This window comes from Halictus rubicundus, chromosome 1 (assembly GCF_050948215.1).
Source record: "Halictus rubicundus isolate RS-2024b chromosome 1, iyHalRubi1_principal, whole genome shotgun sequence".
Taxonomy (NCBI): domain Eukaryota; kingdom Metazoa; phylum Arthropoda; class Insecta; order Hymenoptera; family Halictidae; genus Halictus; species Halictus rubicundus.
In genome coordinates this window covers 14,437,796-14,465,205 of record NC_135149.1, presented here as the reverse complement: position 1 = coordinate 14,465,205, position 27,410 = coordinate 14,437,796, and the positions used below count along the sequence as shown (strand labels likewise).

The following is a 27,410-nucleotide window of genomic DNA, read 5'->3' as shown; positions in this document are numbered from 1 at the left end:
ATGCAACAATGGAGAATGCAATTTGCGGCGAGCCATTAAACTATTTATTTCAGAACGCAATCGCGTATTTCTGTCGCGGAGATTTTAGATAACTTTATGAACCAGCGACAACTCCCTTAAGGGCTGCGAATCTTCGATCAAATGAAATAAACCGATTTTTCAAAAATTGTATAAGAAAATGGAAAATGGAACTTTCAGTTTATTTAGGTGATTGGAGGAAAAACAAAGTTGCTGTTTGGTGCAATTTATACAGAAATGTTTAGTCTTTCATAAGGATCTGCAATCTAATTGTTTAGACAATATTGGCTGATCGCCGACGATCAATTTGTCAAACAGGAACTATGCTAATTAGAGCAGAATCGACGATATTTTGACGTGGCTTGCGATCTAGTCATGTGAAGAATGGCGATAACGAGCCCCGACAGCCGGTTTGATTAATAAATTCTTACGTGCTCGTGACATAATAAAAACCGACCCTCCGCGGGAATGTAAAATGAGGTGATTATTCATGAGTCCGCGGAATTGCATATTCAGGGATCGTCAAGAAAGGGCTCTCCCCTCTTATTAAAAGGAATGGCCGAGAATGGGCGAGTGTTTAATCTGGCAATGTGTACAAAAGTGTAAACGGAGCCGACACTAATTATAAAATTGAAGCGGACGGTTTCTACGTCGACGGTGGAGCACAGCGACGTGTTAATGTTCGTGACGGAATGGAATCATTCGACCGATGACACTGAGTATAAATCGTGTTATCAGTTCGCTAACGATCCCGTGTAATAGATTTATCGTAGGTACGACATTATACCGCAGCTTCGTGTTATACTTCGTAAACGAACGGCATTGACATAGCCTAGTTGCAACGTTAAAATTTCGGCCAGTTATGTGTCACTAAAACGCAGCTTCTTCAATAAATTGTTCGACGGTGACTCAATGCAATTACAAAAAAATGATTCATTTTCGTTCGCTTTGGGTAGAGATCTTACTAAGAAACCGAATAACAATTTTTATTACCGCTGAACACTATATTAGATGACACCGACGCAGCTTTGACTATCATTGCTAACTTTGCTATAAAAATAATAAACATACCGATTTTTGTTAGTCATAATTCTCGGAATTTCTAGGTGGAAAAACAACAGAAATATTTTAATAATATGTAAAAATTGCACGAAGTCTAAATAGGTGCAATGAGTGAAAAAATGACGATAATGAAGAAACTTAATCATAGTTTTTCAAGAGAACAATCGAGTTTTCACCGATGGTTTTCCTTTCATACTTTTTATCCTCGTGACGAGTAGAATACGATGCAATAAAAAAGATTCTTGGCCTTGTGACCTTGAAATTCATGGTCAAGGTTAATTTTACGGCACCTTTCATCAATTTCCGCCAAACCGAGGGTGTTCAATTATGTTGTGGTGGTCGCGGCAAATAATTTCTTTGTACCCTGTACAACGAATGCATGATCGTTGTGTAACAATTACAAAACAATGAGCTAGCCGCCAAAGACTTGAAAAAATGTGAAAATTATTAGTGTCACATCGACACACCTGAGCCCTTTTTGTAACAAATGTTGTCACATTTTTTGTCGCATATTTAAAAGAAAAAAAGTAACTAAGTTTCAGACGGACGAGGCTTAAACTATCTTTGGTCCGCCACTGTATGTAACCCAACAAGTAGAATTTAAAGAATTCAAAAAATAGTAGAGTGTGGCGTTCCACCTACGCAATAACTTAAATACTCTTGACCCGAGTAATGCAGAGTTAAGAATACTTAAGAGATACGGTCCCAAGAACCGCGGGTCACCGAAGTAGAATGGAACGCGAGGCATCAGTACACATTTCAGGCACAGACGCCGTGTAAACGAATTTCCGCGTCACGTGCTACGCCCCCGCGCTATATCGGCAGTACCATTGTGACCCCATCCCAACCGCCTTTCCTTCGATCCTCTTTTTTTTTCTTCTTCTTTGCCCAGGCCTGCCGCGATCCTTGCTCTTCCAGCGACGGCGAAATAGAATGATGGAACGCAGGTGAGCGCGGAGGATGAAAAGAGCGGAGCCACCAGTTTTTCTTTTTTTCCTAGGTGGCCCCCTCGAACAGCCGTTCGTCCCAGTCTTCTGCCGCGGCACACGGGCGAAAGGAAGAAGGCCGAGTATACAGGGTGTCCCGGTATTGATGGTACAACCGCGGAGGGGGTGATTCTACATGAACAAATAAGTCGAAAACATAGAATAAAATTTCGTCATCCGGAGCTTCGTTTCGAGAAAACCAATAGGAATCATCTGACGCGTCTGACCATGACCAACCACTTCTACTTCCTGTATATGCTATAGCACGCGAACCAGACGGATCTTTGCATTCGATTTTCTCGAAAACAAAGCCTCAAGCGAAAAAAATGTATTCCGTATTTTCGACTTATTTTCTCAAGTAGAATCACCCCCTCCACGGTTGTACCATCAATACCGGGACACCCTGTATTTTTATCCGACATCTCGAACTAATATGATCCCCTGTACGGAGACGCTCTTCGAATAAAAGTCTGCAGCATCGGGGGCGTCGCGACGCTCTCGACGCAGAATTTCACGGCGGTAACGGCGCCGCGCCGGCACTCATCGTCACCGACAGGTGCACCCCCGCGATCGCTGACCTTTGATCTTTCACAGCGATAGATTTTGTTCAAGCTTCCGCTTCCGGAGGGGGAAACTGCTCCGGCTGGAGCAAACGGATAAACTGAGGAGCCGTTTCACGTGCTCGGATGCGATGGCCAATTTATGCTACCGTTGAGAGGCTACGCCCGGGGAATGAGTTAAACGCGCGAGGCGACTTCTTCCCCGAAATTATCGAGCACTGGGAAATTCTGGAAGACAGAGGATACGTTACGATAGTTGTGTCTTCTTACTGGAGATCGGTGTAATTGGAATTTTAAAAAATATTTTTTCACTGTGAAAGGGGGGGAGAAGCCTGAATTATGTAACAATAAAATTGAAACGAGTGTACAGTGAACGAAATTTCTATAAGAACAGTATGATTTAGGGAGAAATATGAATCCACTTTATGAAACTTTATTAGTTGCATACCTGGAACACAAAAATGATCCGAAAAAATGTACTTCCTTGGAAGGTATGATTTCCGAGGTCTTATGAAATAACTTTTTCCTTTGCGGCTTTGTTGAGGAATTATTGACGAAAAACACGGACCAATAGGAGCGCGGCGTTCTGAAAAACAGAAACAATAACGAGCTGAGTTATTCATCTGGAAACGCAACGTTTCGTTAATTAAATCGTCATGTACACATAAGCATATTTATCCAGAGTTAAAACAGAGGAACATCTTGACCCGATCAACGCGTGAGAGTTAAATCGTCAATAAAACACACATACCGTGGTGCTATTCACAGAAACAGAAACAAAGGCAAGCAAGCCATTCATTCTCAGGCACGAGGATCCGTTAATTAAATGCCGAACGCGTAAATATTTCTTGGCACGTTCCAACATCCCCTTTCTTGTAAAATACTAGTAAAAGCTGCTCGGACCCGCGAGAGACCGGTGTGTTTTGCATCCTGGATCGGCGTTGTACATCCGATCGTGCTTTAACTTAAAAGGACTCGTTTTACCTCGGTCTACTTTCCCGCTGCACAAACACCGGGCAATTCCAAGTCGAACGGCACACGGACTTTATTCATACCGATGCGTTCGCGGCCAGGCCGACCGTACACATTCAAATGGACACGCTTGCACTCGAACGTCCCCCTAACAATCTCCTTTCACCCCCCCTTTCATCCCTTGCCGCGCACACTCGAACCGCGTTCAGGGAGTGTTTTGTAAGAGTCCGGCAGTCTGCTCCTACTCAATTAGCCGGGTATACCTGCGTGCACCTAGTTTTGCAGCTGATGCACCCGTAACGCCGTCCACGAGTAATTAGGCACTGTTCGGCCGCCTGTCTCCGAACGGTTTTTGCCATTCGCTAAAACCTGTCGCGTCCATTTCGAAACTCCTGTACATCCGTCACGATTCCGACGTTGCTGATGGAATAATTGACCGGAGTTAGGTGATATTTAGAGAACTGGTATATTAAATACGGTTTATTGGATCATCTCATAAGTAGATAATTCATTTATAAAATAACCAAGTAATTTTATAAAATAACTTCTGTCGACGCTAACGTTTCCGTGTTTTGCAGACATCCAATTAGGATAATCCAGATATTAATTGTACGGAATGTTTAAAGGTGGCAGTGTTATTGAAGCAAGAGACTGAATTTATTCAGAAATTGTATAATTTATGAATATAACAGGCAGAAATTATACACACCTATCTACACAACTATCTCTTCCGTTTCATTAAGAATCATCCCCCGCGCGTTCGTACCACTTCGGGACAACCTGTAAACATATGGAACAAAATAGTTCACGAATCTTTAACATTGTTTTTTAAGAGAGCTGTTGTCGCGAGACCTATAGTTCCTTCAAGACGAGTGCTATAGGATGCAATAAAAAATGCTTGATCTTGAAAAGAGGGTCAAGGTCAATTTTACAGTCCATTTTTCTAACGGATCTCCACCTACATGAGGGTGCAGAATCACGCTGTAGTTTTTATTTTTCAGCGGAATTTCGGGTGTATTTAAAATCTGGGCAGCACAGCATCTCGGATAGCGTCGACGCCAGTTATTCATATTCACGCGCAGCGAGCATACCTTTGTTCCCGGGGAGAGACTCGCCCTGATGAAAGCACCTCTCACTGGCCCTAAGCGGCACGAAAACATTCTGCGTACCGATGTTAATTCCCAGATGCGATATTTCATAGGGTAGTTAGAAGTAAATGTACCCGGCGAGCGCGGAGTGCTCACCGCCGAAACTGGGTTTACTCCCATATCATGTCTTACTTAGTACACTACCCGCCTCGGGAGAGTGATTTTTCGCGCGACTTCCGAGACGCTGTTAAAGGGATTAAGATTTCGTTCGTATTATCCCAGCGTGGCGACGTGGATGAACAACACACGGAACTGAATAAAATTGGCGTCGCCTCTTTGGGTAATCCAATGAGAACGATGGAGTTGTAAGAATGTAGGTTTATAGAGACGGGTATACCATAAAAGCAGATAGCGGCTTTACGACAAAAATTCTAGAGGTCCCTCGGACTCGGCGCAGCCATTCCGGAATTTAAGATAAGCGGAATCGTTGGTGAAATATGGGAAGAGGTATAGCGACCGCGCAGGATGTTTTGGATTCGTTGGACAACTGCGAAGTTTCGTATAAAGTTCTGGTGCGAGTGTTCTGGTAAAAGGAAAATTTTCGACGGTTTCATAAATTGCCGATTGTATATTTTTATAATGCATCGCGGATAAGTGATGTCGATTCAAATTTACATCCACCCATTTTTGCCAGAAGTGGATCAGATCCGCAGTCTACTTTCAATTCACTTGGACAATCTTTGTTATGCACGATGATCCGCAGTCTAGTTACAAATGTTTGAAAACTTTTGTTGTATCGGTAAAGAAATTATGTGATCCTGTTCTAGATAAACTTTCCACATACAGGGAGTTCGACTACAGGTGGGAGAAAATTTGATTCTCTAAGACAATATAAGACGAAAATGAAGAATAAAAAAATTGCAATTTCGGCTTGATTTTGTAGTTATTATGAATTAAAAATCCGCCTAAAGTGCAGCAACCCGACCTACAGAGGTGTACGTTGCGTTAAAGCCTAACCATTGGGCGCGGGGCGAGGACTTATGGCGTAAGCAACGTACACCTCTGTTGGTCGGGTTGCCGCATTTCAGGCGGATTTTTAATTGATAATAACTAAAAAATAAAGCCGAAATCGCAATTTTTGTACTCTTCATTTTCGTCTCATATTATAATCGAGAATCACTCCTTAAATATTCTCCCACCTGTACTCGAATACCTAGTATAATATATTCCAATATAGTGTACTAAAAAGTTCCAGAAGTCTCTCAATTCCTGTTATAATCTCTAATCTGGTGTATCCAATTTGGTATTTCCATCGCGAGCGTGTCTCTAATACTAAAATAAATCTTCGATACATTTATCTGACTTATGTGTTTGCCGATCACGGCGGATCGGATGTTTCGATGCATTTTCCAAAGTCTTCTACTTATCGTTAAATATTGAACATTGAAAGTCAGAGGATCCTGTCTGCCGGAAAAACGCCTTAGAACCGGTCAAGCTCGTTCCGTTCCAGGCTGACTTCCATCGTTCACGTTTCGTCAGTCCCGTGGTATGATATTATTACGAGAAGAATGGTCGATGCCATAGAAAGGACGAGCTTCGCGAACAGGGTACCCGAAGCTCCCTCAGTAAACTCCAGGCTTTCCTTTCGACGAGCTTTCGGCATTGTGCCGGCTAGCGCGCAGGGGGGCCAGCTCCGCGCACGTAAATACCATGATTGATGGGCTAGAAACAGCTCTCGAGTCTCCTCTCTGTTGCTCCTCTCTCTCTCACTCCACCCTTCATTCACGTCGTAGTTCGACCTATTTGGTATGAAGAGCGAAGTTTACAAGGAACACACAATGGAGCCTGATTTTCCGCACCCACACTTTCGTCCCGGGCCACTTAACACATCCAACGCTCTGAGCATTGTTTGATTGTTGAGCGGCACGTGCTGCCATTAGATCCCTGCTCTTCGTCTTCTTTCGATAGAATCCCGTTGACGATCAAGCGTCATTCCCCCTGTCTTCAAGGAATCGCTAAAAGGTGTATGGGGAGACGAAACATGATGGCCGGGTAATTACCAATGTAAATAATGTCATGGAGATATTCTGAACTTTCAAAGAATCCATTCGTTCTTGCATGTTCTGTACGTACAAGTGTTATTGAACATACAATTTTAAATACAGGGTATTCGACTACAGGTGGTAGAAAATTTAAAGGGTGGTTCCCCATGACAATATAAAACGAAAATTAAGAGTAAAAAATTTGCGATTTCGGCTCCATTTTTTAGTCAATAACAATTAAAAATCCGCCTAAAGTGCGGCAACCCGGCCAACAGATGTGTAAGTTGCGTACGTCATAGAGGCGCGCGACAGTCACGTGTCAACTGACAGATACTCAGCGTGGCTCGCAAGAAGTCACCTGGCAAAAATTCGGCGTGTAAACCGTCCGATTGGGTCATTCGCACATTTCCGGTTCTAGCCGAATTATTGGCTAAAGTATGTGACGTCAACGCCTAACCATTGGATGCGAGCGAGGACCCCCTTTGATACGTGACTGTCGCGATCGACGTACACCTCTGTAGGCCGGGTTGCCGCACTTTAGGCGGATATTTAATTGATAATATCTAATAAATGAAGCCGAAATCGCAATTTTTTTATTCTTCATTTTCGTCTTATATTATCCTGGAGAACCACCCCTTATATTTTCTCCTACCTGTAGTCGAACACCCTGTATACATGTTGCTGATTTGCAGCTGGTGTAAGTTCATTGAAATACTAACCTCCAACGGTACATACAAAGATCATTTTCGAATATCATAGGTGCAGTAGTTTAAGCACGTATCAAGTGATAATTTATTTCTGCGAACAGTAATTACGATGGAAGTACAATGCCGCGGTACGTTGAATCGCACGATTTATCAAACTTAAACAGTTCGTGAACCGCACCGAAAACTTAAAAGGTAAATACCAAAGTAAATCGTAGTTTGTGTCGACGAATGGTTACGCCGACTGCGCGGGTAACTGCATTCAATTACGGCGAACCAAAATCAAACCGAATCAAGCCAAATCAAACCGAGCACAAATTGTAAAGGGCAGCGACGTCCGCAACACTCGTGTAACAGATAATGATTCAATACGATTATTCTGCTCACGGAACATCCACTCTCCTGTAAGGGTTAGTTAATTCGATGGCAATAATGAAATCGCTCATTTATTTCTAATCGCACAGCTCTTGCAACGTTAATGCAGATCAACTTATATCTTTTCTATGTCTGACCACAACCTGCTGTTACCCCTTGTCTTTGTACAGGGTGTTCCAAAATTATGTGTCGTGACCACTACGGGGTGATCCTGCCTCTCTGGATCGGTGGAGATCTGTTAAAAAAGTAATAGAAAGCTAGATTGACCTTGACTCTCTTTTCAAGGTCAAACATTCTTTTTATTGCATCCTCTAGTACTCGTCACGAGGAACAAAAGTCTCGAAAGAACTATAGGTCTCAAGACAACAATAAAACTTAAAAAACAATGTTAAAGTTTGATGAACTATTTTACTCCATGTTTCTACAGGGTGTCCCAAGATGGTATAGACGTGGAGGGGGTGATTCTTTATAACCCATAACTTTCTTTAAATTGGCCTAAACGACTTGAGTTTTCTTGAGATGTTAGAAAGATTAGTTTAGTAGATAATGTGTAGAAAAGACTTTTTTGAAATTGTTATTGCTCGTAATTTAAAAACTGGACCACAAGACTCGAGCTCCTTTATAGTTAAGGAGTCAGCTCCTTCCATAGTTACAGAGCAACCATCATGAAAAATGGTGAAATTCACCATATTTTTATTGTTTGCAGCTTACGTGGCACTGGTTTTATTGAGCGATATCCTGCACACGAGCATGTGTATTAAGTAGAAGGTAAATTGATATGTCTCTGTTGTGCGCCAGCCCGCAATGCCGCGGTAGACAATTTAGCCAGTGGGCCCAACAGGAGACGAGGCAAGAGCGATCTGTTATCAGCCATAGAGTTTAGCGGTTTCCTCGATCCCGCCGTGGATGTCTCTGACGCGTATATCTTCACCTGCACAACAGTACATCCGTATCTGTCGTAGCCCTCGACCTCAGTCCACAGCGTATGACCCCAGGCTAGGTCCACCCTCTGAAAAGCTCTTTCCCTCACGGACAGCCGGTTCAACGCTCCCCCGATGCTTTCGCGTCTCCAGCCTCGAGCAGTTTTGAGAGAAACTCGCCGCGAAATTCTGGTCCCCCTTGGCCGACGCTCGTTACTATTTACCGTGATCCATGGGATCGATGACAATGACATCATCCTTGACCGTCCAGCTCGATACTTGGTCAACTTCCTACAGCCCCCTAACCCCTGGCGAATCTCTGCTTTTTCACCACTAAATATGTTTCCTTCCTTTTTTTTAAATTCATGTTTTGTTCAGGATTCCTTGGTTACATTTCATGGTAGAGGTATGTTTCTTTTAGATAATTCAGTGTGTTTTCAACGTGGTCCCGTGAACCAGAGAATTTAATTCGATAAAACATCATTTTGATAAAATTTGTATTCCATTATATTTTTCGAATGTTCGAAAAGTAATTTAATTTATCATTTCGAATAACATTTCTATGAAACTTTCACAAAAACGAAAATTTTTGGAATCAGTAAGTCAAAGTTACAAAGTTTATTGCGGTATAATATTCCTTCATTGAAATCTAGATATAACAATATTTAAAAAACTATTATTATTGAAACCCACCCCGTTTCAAGGGGATATTTATTTGTCTACCTTATATGGAACTGTATATTTTTATTTATTTATATGTGTAGCACATTCGAGACGAATTTATTGATGTCGATTTCCAAAGGCCGTTCAAGGTCATTCATTGCCTCAAAACATACCTTCGTTAAAAGTTCTTGACATAGTTCAGTATATTTTATATTCAAAATGATATCATCTTCGATTTTACTACGATTTATTCAACTACTAAATGATAGTTCCCCTTTCTACAGTAAAAGTTTCGTCTTCATCAAGATTTTCAAAGTTAACACCGTTTTAACTTTTTCTTGTAGCATGTTATCAAAGGAGTTCAGCAAGAAATACCAACTCTTGATAACGTGAAGGCTTGTACTAGAGATGCCGGCCAGCAAATTGGATGTGCAACTTTTAATAAGGTTGAAGCTCTATCTAGGGATAGATTAAATCATTGTATTGACGCCAATTTTTATTACAAGAGATACTGAATAACTTCCAGTATCTTTAACATTTAATGTTCGACTTCAACTTATTGTTTAGAATTCATCATTTTAAACAGGAATAAATGACTTTAGAAGATCTCATAAGAAGATATTATTGGTCAATGAATTCATTACAGAAGTGGCTAGATACTTATCTAAATAAAACATATACTACAATTTTGTAGGAAAGTCTACCTTTAGAAGATTTAAAACTGTAACTCTTATTCGAAATATTTTTTGAAACGAGCTACAGCGTGAGAAATACTTATGTGCGAAATTTCTAATGAGACACCCTGTATATACATTGATATGCCAACAATTGTATAGAATAAAGGCTTCCAGAAGGTCCGCTAGAAAAATTACAATTTTTCTGCGATAGCACGAGAGTATTTGGGCAAGAAAAATGAATGTCTTCTACTTAATTACGACGCATATATAATAAACTTTTTTCGCAAGTTTATCTTTCAGTGAAAGGTACATTACATCTGTGTAGTTTACTTCACGAGCACAGGAAAAATTCATTTTTCGTTGAGCTTATCTGGGATTTTCTCGGTCGGCGCGCGCAGATGATAAATCACTGCTCGATCATGTTTATTTTATCATCCCGTACAATTAATTACTTCCGAGCGATTAATTATTCTCAACATTTCTCGGTAATTAATTATCATTAGACGTTTGCGTCTGGCGGTTGAGAGATTGTAATAATATTGACCGTGTAGAAGACTTATTACTATAATCTCCGTTATTTCGTGTACTCATTAATTTGCAACCTAAACACAGCTGTACCAGTGTAATTAGTTTACACCGTTGAGAAGAGAATTTTGTTTAAACACCGAAATAATTAAATCAAATATTATCTCGCATAGTTTAGACACGTACGAAACGCTTTAATGTGAATCAGCAAAGTTTCGACACAAAGAAGCGATATGCAGTTATAAAACGTGATTAAAATGATAAAAATTCTTTACCGATGAGCCGCAATAAAAACGTGCAACAGGTTGACAAAATCAGATTGCCTATACCATATAATCTGTTTATTCTAGACACGTTTATTACTTGAAATTGCTGCGGCCGATCACTAGATTGCAAATTTAATGCATTGAAGCGCGCGCATACGAGCAGAACTCCGTGAAATGAATAATTCAACAAAAAGTTAATTGAGCTTTCCTGTTATTTTTGACTGAATACACTTTTTCACTGATAGAATGAAGTTTCTCGTACTTACAGTTTTCACACCGTGCGAAAGTTATGTTTTACCTATAGCTTCGAATGCTGCATAGTCATTGCACGTGATGCCATATTTTATGAAAACATTCCCAAACCGATTCGTTTAATTTTAGTTTTCATTCTTATGTAGAAAGTACATTGACACACGTATTAAAAATGATACCAGTGTTGATTTTACTCGCTGCGACTATATGAATCCAGAATCCATTCCTTTTTTTTTTTTTTTGTTAAACAACAGGAAATCGATACAAAAACACAGTTCTGTCGTCACAGGCACAGTTATTTTTCATATAACACCGAGGTGAAAAAGAAACACAGTAAAACTCTATTTAGAGCGAACTCGTTGGAAGACCACCTCACTATGTTCGCGATTGAAATTACTGTTAAATTTTCTTTTTTGGGTATACTCGTCAAATAGGAAAAAAATTTGCTATTAAATAATATTTACGAGAGCCTAATATGAAAATGAAAATCACAAGAATAATACTAATTTAAGGGCAATTCAGCACACGAGTTCACGTTCTTAAAATAAAGCAAAACGGTTAACAAGGTTAAGTGTCACGGATTTAGCAAAATTAAGCGAACGCAACTGTAATGTGTTAACACTACACATCATCGGACGTTCCGTGTACCGCTGGAATCACCGATGTCGAGAGTCATCAGTTCATCCGAACGCGAAGCGAGGCATCGATCGCGTTGGCGTAATTGATTAATTCGTGAGATGCTCGGTTCCGTCAGAGCGCCAAGTTGTTGAACGTCGTTTCCGGCACTCGTGAAAATGAAAGTGTCACGCCGAAGGTAATTCCGGGGCGATGGTACAGCATTAATCGGTGAAATTTCCACGAGTCTCGCGCAAGCGATATATTAACAATTTAACGAGCCGACACCTGCGATAGCTATTATAACACAATTGTATACAACGTTTCCGGGAGCAGTCGTCCGTGCTCGCTTGTGCATCGCGTGCTCGCGTAGCAGACTGCATCCGTACGACGGAATGAAATGCGAAACGCTTTTAGGCCCCAACATAAATTCCATCGTTGTTCCTCCTCTCGTCGATGTTTATTGAACGTCTCTCAAACCGAATGCCGTATAAGGGAACATCGCATAACGTAAAGTTATTATGGATACGTATAATGCACAGTAATGTCCGTATATTCGAAGGATCGCATAAAATTATGTAAAGTGTACGCGTGAAGCATGTGTACATTTTAGAGTCGTTTACTGTAAGCTTTTTCCTCGAGAACTCGAGCAACGGTTATGTTCCGGGCCAGCTCGATCATTTTGATAGGTGGCATTGGGTTAGATCTAGGTAACTCTACTTTAAGATATTTTCGAGTCATCGTGAGCCCAGGTATATTATTCAAATATCCACAATTTGAAACTGTTTCCTATCATCTCAGAACATTCGTGATAAACACAGCGCTCGAAACTAGTTTGGTGATCCTTTGAACTTGTAGACGAGAGACACTGCGCAACGCGCGCCGGATCAGCAATTAATAATTGGCTATTTCTAACATTCACTAACAATTTAACAACGAGAATTTGCACAATGCCGATGGCCCAAGAACGGCGCAACTCATAGCAAAGCACGTAATACGTGACAAAGAACACCGGAAATTATTAGCAGCGGGGACAATTCAACTGCAGTTAATTCTGCAATGCAGGAATGCTTCAGTTGGTCGTAGAACTATGTACGAACGCTTCCTAGACGGTATATGATCATCGTAATCGTTATTGCGCGTGTGCCGGCATTAAACTTGCAGTGGCTTGTTCTATCGGTTCGAGAGGAATTTCTGTAACCTTATCAACGATGTATGATGCACTTCTTCAGTCGTGATATACATTCTCCATTTCTGAATGGCGAAAGTTTAATTACGCTCGCAGTAAAAGTTGCTGTTTCAGAAACGCTGGGAAACAACGCTTCCTAAAGCAGGTTTCATCGACGGAGTTACTAGACGTACAGTATGACGTGTAATAAAAAGAGGATTATTTAAACTCGCGAAGAAGCATATTAAAATAATTACTGTCACTGCACTATGAGCTCAGGATAGCGGAAAGTTTAAGAAAGTGTTACGAGTATTTTCAATTACTTGGGAACTATATGTACGTAGGATGAAACTGGAAATTATAAATAGTAACAAAATTTCTATCAATGTTATTCAGCATACATTAAATATTTGTTTATTCTGTTAGTCATTTTTCGAGATTGGAAATAATGAAAACATATCGCTACATTTTATTTTATTCAATTTTTAATTACTCTGATAGTAATTATTTTACACCTATTAATGAGTGCATTCCTCTTGTTAGGCACAGTCTATAAGTGCCAACTACTATTTAGCATCATTTGGAATATTTGCTTAGAAATTATTACTGATATAGACATTTTATGGCATATTGACATTTTCAAGAATATTTCTTTATTATTCATTACTAGACTACAGATTTTGTGCATTTATGACAGAAATGAATAAGTTAAATGCAAGACTGAAGGTGTTACATAAATTTCTAAATATTCTTAGATTATATCTGACTTATTAAAATTCTTAACAGAGGAAACCAAACAAATCCATTCAAATTCTGTTCTTTATGCTTGACCAGTTGAATTGTTCAGAATGATGACCTTGACAACATATATCAAGCTCGTTCAAATCGAAGAGGTCGTCCTTATAGTAAACAATTATCCAAAATATACAGCATTCCATTGAAATGAGTATATACTCATTAAAAAAAAAAGAAAACAGTTCAAACACAAAAAATTACGTCAAAAATTTCCAAGATTCTTCCGAGCGCTGCAGAAAGAAGCACTTTGAATTTCCCGTGTGCGTGGAGCTAATAAAGTTCCCTCTACAATCGACGGATACCGCGCAAAGGACTGCGGACATGTTAATTACGATATATGATCGATCTCAGCGCCGCTAACGAGCCACGAACACCCCGGGCCCAATGAACCATACGCGATCACGATTTCACGCGCGTTTACCTCGAAGAAAGCCCGCGACAAAAAGATACCGTCGGGTCGTCCCCTTCCTCCGTCAGAGCGACGGAGCCAACGGCGCACTTTAGACGGTGGCGCGCGCGTTACGAAGGGTAGTTCGCCACCGGCCGCCGTCGAGAACGAACGTGCCGGAGCGTCCCTCGATCCTCTCGATCCCCGTACGTTCGTGTGCCGTGTTCCCGTGGATGTTTTATGGTTCTAATGTGCTCCCGGGAATTGTTGTTCCATCTCTTCGATACATGCATCCCGTGGCCCGTGTTTAGCATCCTACGCACATTCACGATTCATGGTGGTTGAGTGGTGAACAGGTGAAGTCGAACGAAACAGCGCCCCGGCTTCCGGTTTTTTCTTTCAGAAATTATTGTGAACTCGGGTACGTTACCATGCACATCTGTATCGACAATGTTGTCGTCTCTGTTTCCTTGGAAATTTTGAGACATTTGCGTTACCCTTTGTTGTCGTCACGAAATTACTCGGTGGAGAATGAATGGGAATACCTGCTTTGCACATTTTTTTGTTGAGAATTGATGACTGGAAATCGATGGATTTTTTAGTTTAATGGCACGTCATCTGACTTCTCGTCGACAAGATTATCATTTTCATTACATTACCAGTTGAAATTTCGGAATTTTGTGTTATTCTTGTTGTCCTCGATGGGGGTCGATCCGCGTCTCTGCATGTTGATGATTTCAATTTTGATTTCGGATTGGTTATTTTGTTGGATTTCTCTTTCTGTTGGGGTCTGATGAATTGGTACTCGATGGATTCGTTAGTTTAATACGGGATGAAATGATTGATTGGTTCTTCTTTTTTCTTTTTTGCTACGTTTCACGCGAAAGCTGTGAAAGTGAATAAATGCAATGAAACGTGGTATTTCGATTTCCGTTAAAGCGAATCTATGTATACGGGTGTGCACGTTATGTTAATAATTTTCGGGTCTTGTCATGATAAGCTGAATGTCGCATATTAAATTCCTTTTGGACAGCAAGGGTATTATTGAAATGCCAGGACTGTTAATTAAGCACATTTCACAGAGAATATATGGAATGGAAATTGAAGAATCAATGAAACGTGCAGAAGAAACGGGTTTAAAGAGTTTGATGGAAGTTCGACAGTAAATCGATTAACAAGACGCGGAATGTATTTTGGTATTAATTAGTGGTTCTTCGGGGATGATATCAGTGGTATTTCTCGGAATATGCTCGGAGTTGCTTATTTGCTGTCGGTTAGCAAGGCTAGTGACTCTTAGACCGTGGCAAAATGAAAATAGACAATGTCAACACGTGGCTTACAATTAGTAGCTCGAATCGGGAGTGTTCCATTATTCCTTGTGAAACGGATAAACACAGGGCACAGTTAGCTCGCAATGACCAGGTGGTCAATTTTCGTTTGCCAAACTGTTACATGAAGCTTTGGTGAATTTTACGTTCCGCTACAGGCAACAAACGCACACCTTTTTGTCGTTGTATATATATCTTTCAACACCATGAAATTATTAAGAAAAGAAAGTCCACACAACTCTTACATCTTGAAATTAATACGAACAATTTTTGTTTCGTTTAAGAGTCCCAAGTCCAATTATCAGGAACAGAGTATGGTTTTTGAGGCGAGGAAACATTTTGGCCATCTTGTAGCCTTTTCAATTAAACGCGAAAATGAACAATTTCTATATTTTAGTCCTGCTTTTCGCTGCCTTATTCTGAACGAATCTTGATAAATGACAATGGGGGACTTCACGAGTATCGAGGACGGTAATCGCGGGCTAGACGGTAGACGCCTCTTCCATTTTCGTGATCCCGAAAGAACGTTCCAGATAAATTGTTATTCGCGGTCGCTGAGGTATTATCTTAGCCTAGATGATTCACAGTGCCGGGAAATAAACGACTCGATATTCCCCCGCGTGTTCACGAGCGGAGGCACGCCACATTTTCCCCCGCAAATTGTTTACGTCTCTTATTTCCGAGATGCGAGGTGATCGGTCGTTTACCGCGATGTTGTCAGTGCGATAGAAAGAGGAGTAGAATTGATAGCGTCGCGAATAATTGATAATATTGAAACGTCGAAAGCGCTCGCAACCGGTAGAAATTGTTTGCGGCTTGTTCGATGCAATATTGTAGCAAAACAAAATACCATGTATATTAAATGAAGGGGCACGGGAAATTGTTTCAAAAATTCATAATTTGGCGAAAATCCCATGGCAACGGTTTTTGTGTTTCTTCAGTCATTTTTACGGTACAACAAAAACCGCCGAAACGTGCAGTTTTGTTCTACAAAAATTAATTTGGACACTACGGATTTTTTGTGTTCATGCAATTTTTCAATCATTTTTAAATCGTGCTTTAATACAATGCTGCTTAATGTACATTTTTAATTAACAAAAGTGTAAACTTTCATGTATTTCGATAAAATTTCAGACATACAAAACGCAGTTTCTAAATTTTCAATATAAGCCCACGTAAAAATTTTGTGAAAACTCGCAATCTTTTCAAAATTTTTATTTTCACGTCATGTAGTGAACTAATTGTTCTGTTTAAAAAAAAAAAATCCATGTCGCATGGTCTAATATTAAAACTGTCATCGTCTTTTAAAGAGCGTCCGATTATTAATACCGGTGACTGTACATAGCAGATGCACTTAATCACCTGCCTTGCAATTATTTAGTCAAACTCCTGGAAAAAATTTCAAACAGAATCCACTATTTGTTATTTGTCTTTTTTCAATTGAAGTATTTCTTTCTCATATAGACCATTATTGACAGCAAAATAGTTCTAACCATGATAATTGCGGAAGAAATCACAAGGCAACTGGTGAATAAATTATTAAGACATAAATAGTAGTTTTTATTGATTTATACAAGATGAAAAGGAAGAAAAGCAATGTCCATAACAAGTTTTTGAAAGTGGTCGATGTATTTTGTCAAGTATAATTTGTCACTGTCGCGAAATTGTAAACACTAGTAACTCAATCGATGCGTTTGTCACGATCTTACTGCACGGCTGACTCGGCGAAAGCTTTGAAAATTACGCGAGACTTCAAACTTCATGGTGGAAAGCTTTCGAAAAAGAGGGGCATGTATGTATTGTATAAAGTCCTTTCGGAACGCTACCGAATCGACAGAGCCATCCGTTCCAACTATTTTATTTACCAAAGGACTTTCTCCCCCTTCCCCGTTTCTAAAAAAAAAGAAAAATCGAAAAGAGTTCAAAGCACGGATTTTGCGTTAGGTTTTTTACACGAACGGGATACGCTATTTATGTCGGAAGGAAACGTTGGCGAAAATACTGTTTCCACTTTTATCGAAACCTGCATTTAATACAGAATGCAAAACCCTTTTCCCCCCTTTGAAAGCAACTACGGAATGCGTTTTATGTGTGCAAACGTATTTTCAACATTCTCATTTGAATACATCGAAACGTAAGGGAAATTATAGTGTCGACATTGCGCAGCGACTGAAGAATCCGTCACTCCTTCCTCCCACAAAGGAACGTGGATAAAGAATGTTTATTGAATATTCGGACAGGTTAAAATTTATTTAACATACTCTTGTTTAATTTTTTATATTAACAATTATCGTGTTTTATTCGACGTTTAAATCGATAGCATACAAGCAAAGCTTGCAGCTGAAAGAATCGAAATTTTTAATTGAAAGAATTTTTGTTTGTATTCTACGTTCCACGGGAAATTCTACATCGATCGAAACGGTCGTGTTCGCTGCATTCGTCTTCGTTTATCCGCTTCCGGGAATAAGTATTCGAATCTGCACGGATCAGTGGACTTAAGGTTGCGAAGAAAAAACGAGAAGCGGAAACGCTCGACGCAATATCAAAATTGTCTCGCGAATTTCCCGCTGCGGAGCTTAACGATCAAGAAGACGGGTCTCGAACCTCTCCCAGGGGAAATTACGAATTACATGTTTTTCAATTAAATATACACCGAGCTCGATCCGCTGAGAAATACAGCGCAGCCGTGTGGGAATGGTCGACGAAAAATCAGTTGCCAGCTTCGCGTCTGCTCGCGTATCGCGAGTTTTATCTGTCGGAAATGCATATATTGTTCTGGTACCGGAAATAATAATTCCGCACCGAGATTTTCCTTCGGACTGACCAGAATGCTACAAAAATCCACCAAAGTTTTGCCCGATTATTTCCTTCATTGCGTTTCATGTTTGTTTACTTCTTTATTTATTGCATTTAAAATACTATTAATACCAAAAGAATATTTTGTTAATGTATAATTAAGTGTATTGTTTTTATTTATCATTTTTGTGGATTTATTCAATCTTTGATACAATGCGATATTAAATAACGTATCAGGTGCATACAACAATTATATTTTTAAATCGTTCGTTCGTAATTAGACTGTGCAATTTATGCATTTATGACGAATAGGTCAAACAAAAAACTGAGCAGGGGCTGGAAGAATTTAAGGGTATTGTTACATTATTTTCAAAACTTTAAGATGATTCAGAAAATACAATTTCATTTAACTTTGATTTGCTGCAATTGTTAAGACTATTTTTATTTTGCATACAGATCCACAGTTTATTCATAATGACCAGGCTGCGGGTCTTTATGCAAAATAAAAATGTTCTATTTCTATTGCAACAAACTGAAGTGAAATAGAAATTGATTTTCTTTCTTAATATATTTAATAGAGAGCAAGTAATGCAATAGTACTTTAAATTCATCGAATCTTTTCACTGTTTTAAATTACACCTGTCCATTTGTGTCATAAATGCGAAAAATCGTTTGTTCGCGAACGATGTGTTTAAATCACCGACTTCATTATCGATTAAAGATTATGTATCACAGTGTATAGAAAACAAATTATCTGCAACTTTGTTCAAAATATTTGAAAGCCGATTCGATCCGAGCCCCTCCCCCGTTACAGAACTTTTTTAATATCACATGGAACGGTTACGAACAAGAAAAACATTTCCCGCTGCGAAACCGATTCCAATAACCGGTTCGCGACTAATTTATAAATCGCCATGAATCGATCGGGTCCGTTCCGAATGTTCCGAGTTTAATTAATTGAAAAAAAAGCCGGGCTACGTGGAAGTTTTGCGGCTCTCTCTCTCTCTCTCTCTCTCTCTTTCTCTCTCTCTCTCTTTCCCTCCCTCCCTCCCTCCCACCCTCCAACTCGCTGCTGGGGAGGATACTCGAATGATTTTCGTTCCTGTTGGGAAGCAGTTTCGAGTGGTTGCTTAAGTCTGTTCCACAAACGCGCGGACCTGTTTCCCCGGTTGGTCTTGCACACGTCCCGCCAGACCATTTCGTTCGGTCTTCCCGGGCCCCCCTTCCCCCACTCCTCTTCCTTTTTATTTTTCGGTTTCTTTCGCCGAGACTCTTCTCGTTTTTTATCCCCCTTCCCGCCCCTTGCTCGTTCTTCGTAGACCGTTTCTTAAGTACCAGGTAATTAAAAGTTCGAACCAACCACGATTCACGCCTGGAAGGATCAGCGGCAAGCTTCTCTCCTCTCGGTTCGCCTTCTCGCGAATGACGCCCCGGATTATTTTTTCTTTCCACTTTCTGTTTTCCCCTTTTTCTGATCGCCTTTCTTTTTATGTTGAAAAAGTTTCCTTCTCCCGCACCCCTCCCCCTACACCCACCTGTCCCCACCCCCCGCGCCCCTTTTTCTGTCGTATCCTGGCCACGACAGGTCCGACGAGAAAAGTTGAAAAATTCCACGATGCGGTTTCTGAGAGCAGACCACCCCCCCCCCACCCCACCCCCACCACCACAGCTAGCGCCGGCAGAAGTTCGGTTGTTCTAGCGTTCTTTGATGTCCTCTCGCCTCCTTCGAATCCTCTTCACCGGGACCCCGGAAAAACTGTCGTGCGTTTTTAAACGGAAACTTCTCCCTCGACGACCACCAATGAATTTCGACTGAAAGAGATGAAAGCGGGGCGAACACGGGAACACGAGCCAAGGTTTAATTACTTCTTTCGACCGCGGTCCCCCCCCCCCCCCCCCCCGTGTTACTTTATTTCTTTTGAACGGGGGCAGGAAGTGGCGCTCGCGAGTGCCTCGCCTCGCCTCGCCTCGCCTCGCCTCGCCTCGCCTCGCCTCGCCTCGCCTCGCCTCGCCTCGACTCGACTCGACTCGACTCGACTGGCCTCGTCTTGCGCACTTTCCCCGTGGCTCCTTTTAACGAGATTTTTAGTGTGAGAATCCACGCCGCCGCGCCGCAGCGTGCGCTTATTGCTTGTTCATTGAGTGATTAGTAGATTGCCGAGTACTTACGCGGTTATGGCGAATATGAATTTACACGACGCTTAACGCGTTTGTTATCGGTGCATCAAGATCGTCATTTAATCACTTAATTTTTTGCGATTAACCTGTTTCGCTAAACGGCTTTTGCTATACAGTCAGAGAATTTCCATAATTCCACTAAAAAAATTTCATCTGTTTTTGATCGGCCATCGTTTGAATTCGTATTTGTTACCGACCAGGATAGGCTTGTCTTTGGTTCACTAAATATTTCGAATTTTTGCCTACAATCTTGATTATCGTCATATTTCCTAACATTTCAATCGTGAACGCCAACGAAATTACCATAACCGATGTACAGGGTGTCCCGGTATTGATGGTACAACGATGGAGGGGGTGATTCTACACGCAAAAATAAGTTGAAAATACGGAATACATTTTTTTCGTTCGAGGCTTTGATTTCGAGAAAATCGACTTTGAAGATCCGCCAAGTAGAATCAGTAGGTCATGATCAGACAAGTCAGACGATTCCAATTCAACAGCCCGCATGTTCGCCGAATTTTCCAACACGATTTTCTCGAATGCGAGGCGTCGAACGAAAAGAAATTTCTTCTGTATTTTTTCATGTAGAATCACACCCTCCGCACTGAAATAGAAAAGTAAATAAGAGGTATGAGTGAAACGAGAAGATCGAGTGGGTCCGCACCAGCGAGCAATTGCGAAGGGCTTTTCGAAGGAAGCTGAAAAACGGGGCGCTCTTCGGATTGGCCCCCGGCGGTTGCGAGCGCTGTTAATGGGTTTCTAGTTACGCGGGGAGTGGGGAAAAAAAGGAATCATTAAAACGTTTGTTCGCTCTGAATGAAATTAATTCCGATCGCCCTTATCGCGAGCATCTTGAAAAAAAAAACGATGCTGCCTACCCATCGGTAGCGATCGTGGCACGCGGAAGTGGTACGAGTACCCCATTACCGGTACCGCTTTTACCATTGTGGGCGGTTTGATCTACTCGGAGGAGGAAACGGGAGGCTCTTTTTTTCACAACCGGAGCAGTTGCGTGCGAATGCGAAATAACTGAAAATAATAGGCAGAGCGGGAAACACGAGTTATGGTGTACACCTTCCATCAGACGCCGTTATGACTACCCAGTCCACTTTCGCAAAATGAGCGAGGACACGTGCTGCTGCCGAGTACCGTGCGGTTCCTTCTGCTGAAACAAATCGGATCCGCGAAATCAAATTTGTTTGCACTGGCTGGTGTTTTAACAAGAATGTTCATTTGGAACATATTCACGCAGCAGATTGGAAAGTCGCGTAACTAGCACACCTCGAATTACTTTTAAACTATGCGTCTCGTGAAAAATTGTTTAATACAAAAGTGCCGTGGTTCCGAGGGGGGGGGGGGGGCAAATGACGGTGTATCAGTTTCCCTTGCATGTGTGAAGTTTTCGAAATTTTCATGATCAACCTTGTCTCCTTTATTCATTTCATGGATTTACTGGATTCTTAATCAATAGAGATGGTTTCGTGAAAGTTGAATAAGGTGTATCGCTTTTAATAAAAATATTAGTAGACGAAATAAGTTGTTCCTTTCTTTAAGTTTATCCTAATCTCGAGATCTGGATTATACACCTGTACATGATTCGTTTAATTTCTATCTTCTTTCTAAATCCATTGTTAATTACATCGTCGGAGTCCCTATATGATAGTAAATGGCACTAATCGCGACCGGTGTAATTTCCCGCCGTAACGTCGGCATTTGGATAAATATCCGTTTCCAGTTAACGCGTGCCACTATCAAACCCAAAACCTTCGACCGGAACTTAAAAGTCAGTGATCGAATCGTTATCTAGTGTCTTCGTTCCGCTCGTTAAAACTATTCTCTTTGTCCATTGCCCGACCTAGTTCAACGAGCGAAGTCGTTCACCACGAAGAGTTCATTAAAATCCTCTCAATGAAGTCGACGCCGTCATTCGTCGCTAACGAAACTTTCACCATCCCGAGCCGTCTGTTCCGCGAATTATAAACAAAAAGCCCGAAGTGGGTTAACGCGATCGAAAGAGGAGCCAGGTAGTTTAGAGAGAATTCGATGCTGGGGTCTAGAAGAAGGCTGAGAAATAAGATGCTAGGTAACAATTATTAAGAAGTAGCGACCTAAGGTGCTAGAGCTGGGAAAATTTTCAAATATTTTTTATAGTTATGTTAACACCGGGGTCCCTCGATATACAGTGTTACCCCGATATATGTCTAGAACACCTGTCTACCCAGGGACATATATCGACTAGAAGAGACTATTCTTTGATACACTGCCGAACGGGGTATACCCCGCGGCTGTGGGGATAGTTGTGGTACTTTTATCGGCTAGATATTTGAGACATATATCGAGTAAAGACTGTATACCTTCAATTTATCTTTCAAACTGCGGTTTCTATTTGCTCTGAAAATGTGTGTACTGAAACTACAAAGTTCAGACGATTGTAATGTTATTGTACATATCGTAAACACTTTTGGATGGCATAAATAGAAATTATTATAACTTCCAGGCGCTTGTAAAAATATGTTTTCTTCGTTCGTGCATCATTGCCAACCATCGGAATCCAGTACGAAGTATAAAAATACAGTACAATTTCTAATGGCAACATCAAACAGACCGTATCCGATCTAATATTTGTGCTCCGTGTGTAACAATTTATCTCTCCGAACGTTTCGTTGAAGGGTGTTGGCGACAGACCGTGAAGAAATGTCAATAGTTCGATGCTGGACGATGAAGTCGATCCTAAGGTCGTTGTCTAAACGCTCTTCATTTCAATTTAAATAAATGAAATTTAATATCAGAAAGGTGATTGTTCTGTTCACCGAAAATTCCGTTATCCGAACACATCTTCTCTGCCTACTATTTCGGATATGGGAGGCTCTACTGTCTTCTCATTGTGCGCTGTATTCTAAAAATTTGCAAATACCATTGATGCATAAAGATCCGCAGGCGGTGACGAATATTAGGTAGCGAGGGTTGTCGCGGGTGGGACAAAGGGAGAAAGAACCGACGGCGAGAGGGCGATAGGGAGAGGAAGAGAGGGGCGAGAGAGAGAGAGAGAGAGCGAGAGAGAGAGGTGTCACCGGTGGCAATGGCGGCGGGACAATTTGCGAGGCGCAACTTCCGAAAATCCGTGGATTTCAATGAGTCCCGCGGCACAGCTGCTTAGAACGAGCGATCGTTGTAAACTTGCCGGAGCTGAAATTCGCGCGCGATCGCGACGGCTGCGAGTCAGCCCTCTCTCCGCGTATTTACGAACACCGGAAATATTCTCGCGGAAGTAAATTCCCGTTTACGATGCCGCGTGCCGTGTGCCTCTCCCATTCCGAAAAACCGTCATGCCACATACCCTCCTCTGTATATACGTCGCTCAAACGTCAGGTCAGTCAGGATCCGTGCGAGCGCGAACTGCGAATCATTGTATCGTAAAATTACGTGAACTACGGGACCAGATACGGGAGCAGGACTCGTCGAACCGTCGTGTTTAGCAATCGGTGAGGGGGGGGGGCACACCGACTGTGATATCTCTGATATCCCCGGCGAACCTGGCGACGGCAGACCGGGAGACAGTTTTACGCCATGATTTATTTTCTCCGATCCACCGACGACGAGCCAGCACGAATTTCGTGGTCTTTTAATCCAGTTCTGAAGGATTGCCTGAATATTTTCTGCCAGGAAACGGTCGCTAGCTTTTTGTTAAACGTACATAGGTCAATTTACACTATACTGGCGCGGACCTGCACGGATCGACACGGACCGGCACCGTGCAACATTGTTCGTGCCGGTCCGTGCCGTATAGTGTAAATTGACTTTTCCACATTCACGGTCTGTTTGTTAATAAGAGAATTTATTTCATTCTAGTTTCGAAGTTACCGTCACGGTGCTTTTGTAGAATTGCAGCAACATTTTAATCTGCATTTGGAACACTTTAATCTGCCATTCTGTGTATGAAATATTTGTACGAAATTAACAAAAGAGAATGTTTGAGAACTCGGTGCTCGTGGTAATCATTATGAAATTTAAAACGGTATTACGATTCAAGGAATTGAAGAATTCCAGCACATTTTGTAACCGACGCAGAAAATGCGTCACAGTTTTTGATTAGGAACGATTGTCGCAGGGAATAAAATAATCGAGAAATTGATGGAAATGTTTGTTTTCGGAAGGGAGACCGAGTGAGAATTAGAATTCTAGCGCGATGCTGTTTTCAACGCGCTGTCACTGGAACAGGCAAAGAATACTAGAACCGGTTGTTTACCGGATCAGAAACGTCGCTGAGCTAGTTTTATTGATGCTGGTGTCCGACCGGCGGATGTTCCAACACGAGCACGCGCGAAATTCGCTGACTGCGAAACAGATCAGGCCAACAACGGCCCGGCCAGATGAAAAAGGGAATGGAAAGCCGCCGTGTGAACTTGTTTTAAATGGCCAGCAGCGCTAACGATCGCGGCCGACCACTTCATGACTGACATATGCACGATAGATTCCGTTCGATCTTTATACAGGCCGTTCCAAATTATTTCGTCGCATCGTATTACGAGCTACGAATATTTCAACCCCCTGCGGCAGCTCGTGGCACGCGAAATATCAACAGAAATGTTTTCATACAATTTAGTGCTACATAGGATGATCGGTGCAGGGTGTTTCAAAACTATATGTCGTGATCACTATAGCGTGATTCTGCACCTCTACATCGGTGGAGATCTGGTTAAAAAAATGGACCACAAAATTCACCTTGACAATTTTTTCGAGGTCAACATTTTTTTATTGCACTGTAATAGTACTCGTCGCGAAGAAATAAAGTCTCAAAGGAACTATAGGTCTCAAGTCAAGCGTTCTTTTAAAAAACAACTTTGAAATCGACATTATTGATAAAATGAAAATATAGTTTAAATTAAAAAACAATTTTATACCTCGCAGGAACGGAACGCATATTTATTTTCCTTATAATTTTCATTTAATTGGTTTTAATGGTTCAAAGACATCATATATTTCGTTTGATATAGTTGTAGGCAATTAAACGAAAGAAATGACATATTCTATGAATTCTATAAATCAGCTAGCATATTTCCGGCCAGAGTTCGCCGTTCCGTAGTTTTGCAGGGGCAGCAGGAGAAGCAATTTATATCAATCAGACTTGCATCTGATAAAGAGCAGCTGAATACAAATTTCCTGTTAACTTTAAATTGCAGATTTCGATTGTACTTCGGAATTCGTTATAAAACTTTCCCCGCGACTGTTAAAAAGTTGGATATGAGTTTTAATAACGCGAACGAGTTACTTAACTTGAATTAGAAGTTCCATCTGTTGGTACAGCCTCATCGATATCTTCGATATCTTCGTTTTCACGATGGTTAGACTTTTCTGGCGAAATCATGCGGTGAATCCTCATCGCGTGTCCGATTCAATTAAGAAAAATTGATCGAGAGAATTGGCACCCGTGAGTATGCAAATCTTTTTACGGTCACCTTACGGTGTTATTAAATTTTTATCGAAATATTCGAGACAGCTATCAATTGTAGAGATAATACAATTACAGAGAAAAAATTTTATGATATCCATGTTTAACTCGTGCACAAAACCTCTTATTGCAATGATTCTAATTAAGATCTAAATAATTATTTTAGTAATTGTCAAATTTCTAAGTTGAGCAAAAAAATGTTTACTTTCGTTTGTCTTCCAACTTTCTTCGATATAACTATTTTATATTGCTTTATGAAAATAACAAGAATTTGTTCAAATTATTGGCTATTTTTTATATAGCGTATACCCGAAGAAATAAATCTGTTGCATAATTCCTCACACATGCATCTTTATAATCGTGAATTAAAAATATTAGAAGTCGTCATTTAAGGAAGCTATGCTCGAACGATAAGTCGCCAAAATGGCAGGACCGAGAGCGAGTTTGGCATTAGCTATTTATACGGAACGTGAACTCTTATTCCGGCTTGAGAATACGCGAATCTCGAAGAGCTTCATTGCGAATTAAACCGTGACGCCACACGACGGACGCGAGAGATCCCGAGCGGGGCTCGATAAAGTCAAACTCGACGGCTGGACGGACGATAACTCGCTTATCGTAGCCGGATTATACCGCTTTCATCGAACAAGGACGACGGTATCGTTGGTCGACTGACAAATTGCCATAGGTCTAAGGTACACTCTATGTCCTCGTGAAAATCGAGAGTGGAGAGTGAAATTGATACGCGACGGTATCATGAACTCAAGCAATTAAAACATAACTGAAGAAATGCCTCTTTGTGTAAAATAAAAATCTTATGCGACAATTTCAAGAAACGGGAGTCGAATTCCAAGTTTAATAAGTCGGCCAAAATATTGTAGTATTCTTAAATTCATATTTTCAATTCAATATTTTTACTGTTTTATGTTTCATCCACTAGTTTTTGTCATAAATGCATAAAATCCGGAGTTTAGTTATTACAAACAGTAAATAGCAAATAGCTAATTTTTGAATATTCTATTGGTAATATTCTTCAAATAATATTAAGTACTAGGGGTAGCCATAAGTAATCAATTATTTGCAAAGAATTTGTTTTGCCATTAGTTCTGTACCGATCGTTGAAGGGGGAACACGTATTCTTTTACAGTTTTCGGTAAAGCAGCCTGTGTTCAAAATATTCTAAAAAGTATAATTTTTTTGACAACCCTGTAATAAAATGGCGGCGTCCGTAGCTTCCGAGGATCATATTCGTCATTGCATACGTTTTAATTTTCATGCAGGATTTAATGTAACGGTAACAACAAAGAAAATTTGTGATGTTTATGGAGATGTATTGAATGTCAATAAGTGTCAACGTTGGTTCAGAAGGTTTGCTGATGGTGATTATGATCTCTCTGACAGGCCTCGAAGTGGACGACCGGTTGAATTTGATAATGACACCCTAAAATCTCTAGTGGAAGCTGATCCAAAATTAAGTATACAAGAATTATCGGGAAGCCTTGGGTCCACATGGTCAACTATACAAAGGCACCTACACGAAATAGGAAAGGCATATAGGCAAGGAATATGAGTACCACATAAAT

General features: G+C 40.9%; 1 protein-coding gene across 1 annotated transcript in view; it reads left to right on the top strand.

Annotated features, from left to right (window-relative positions):
* The first annotated feature begins 14,368 nt into the window (after positions 1-14,368).
* The window catches only part of LOC143354710 (uncharacterized), a 235,594-nt gene continuing 222,552 nt past the window's right edge, over positions 14,369-27,410 (top strand). Inside the window, exon 1 of the mRNA XM_076788974.1 lies at positions 14,369-14,497. The gene's annotated coding sequence lies outside the window, so the exon portion shown is untranslated. The remainder of the gene's footprint in view (positions 14,498-27,410) is intronic.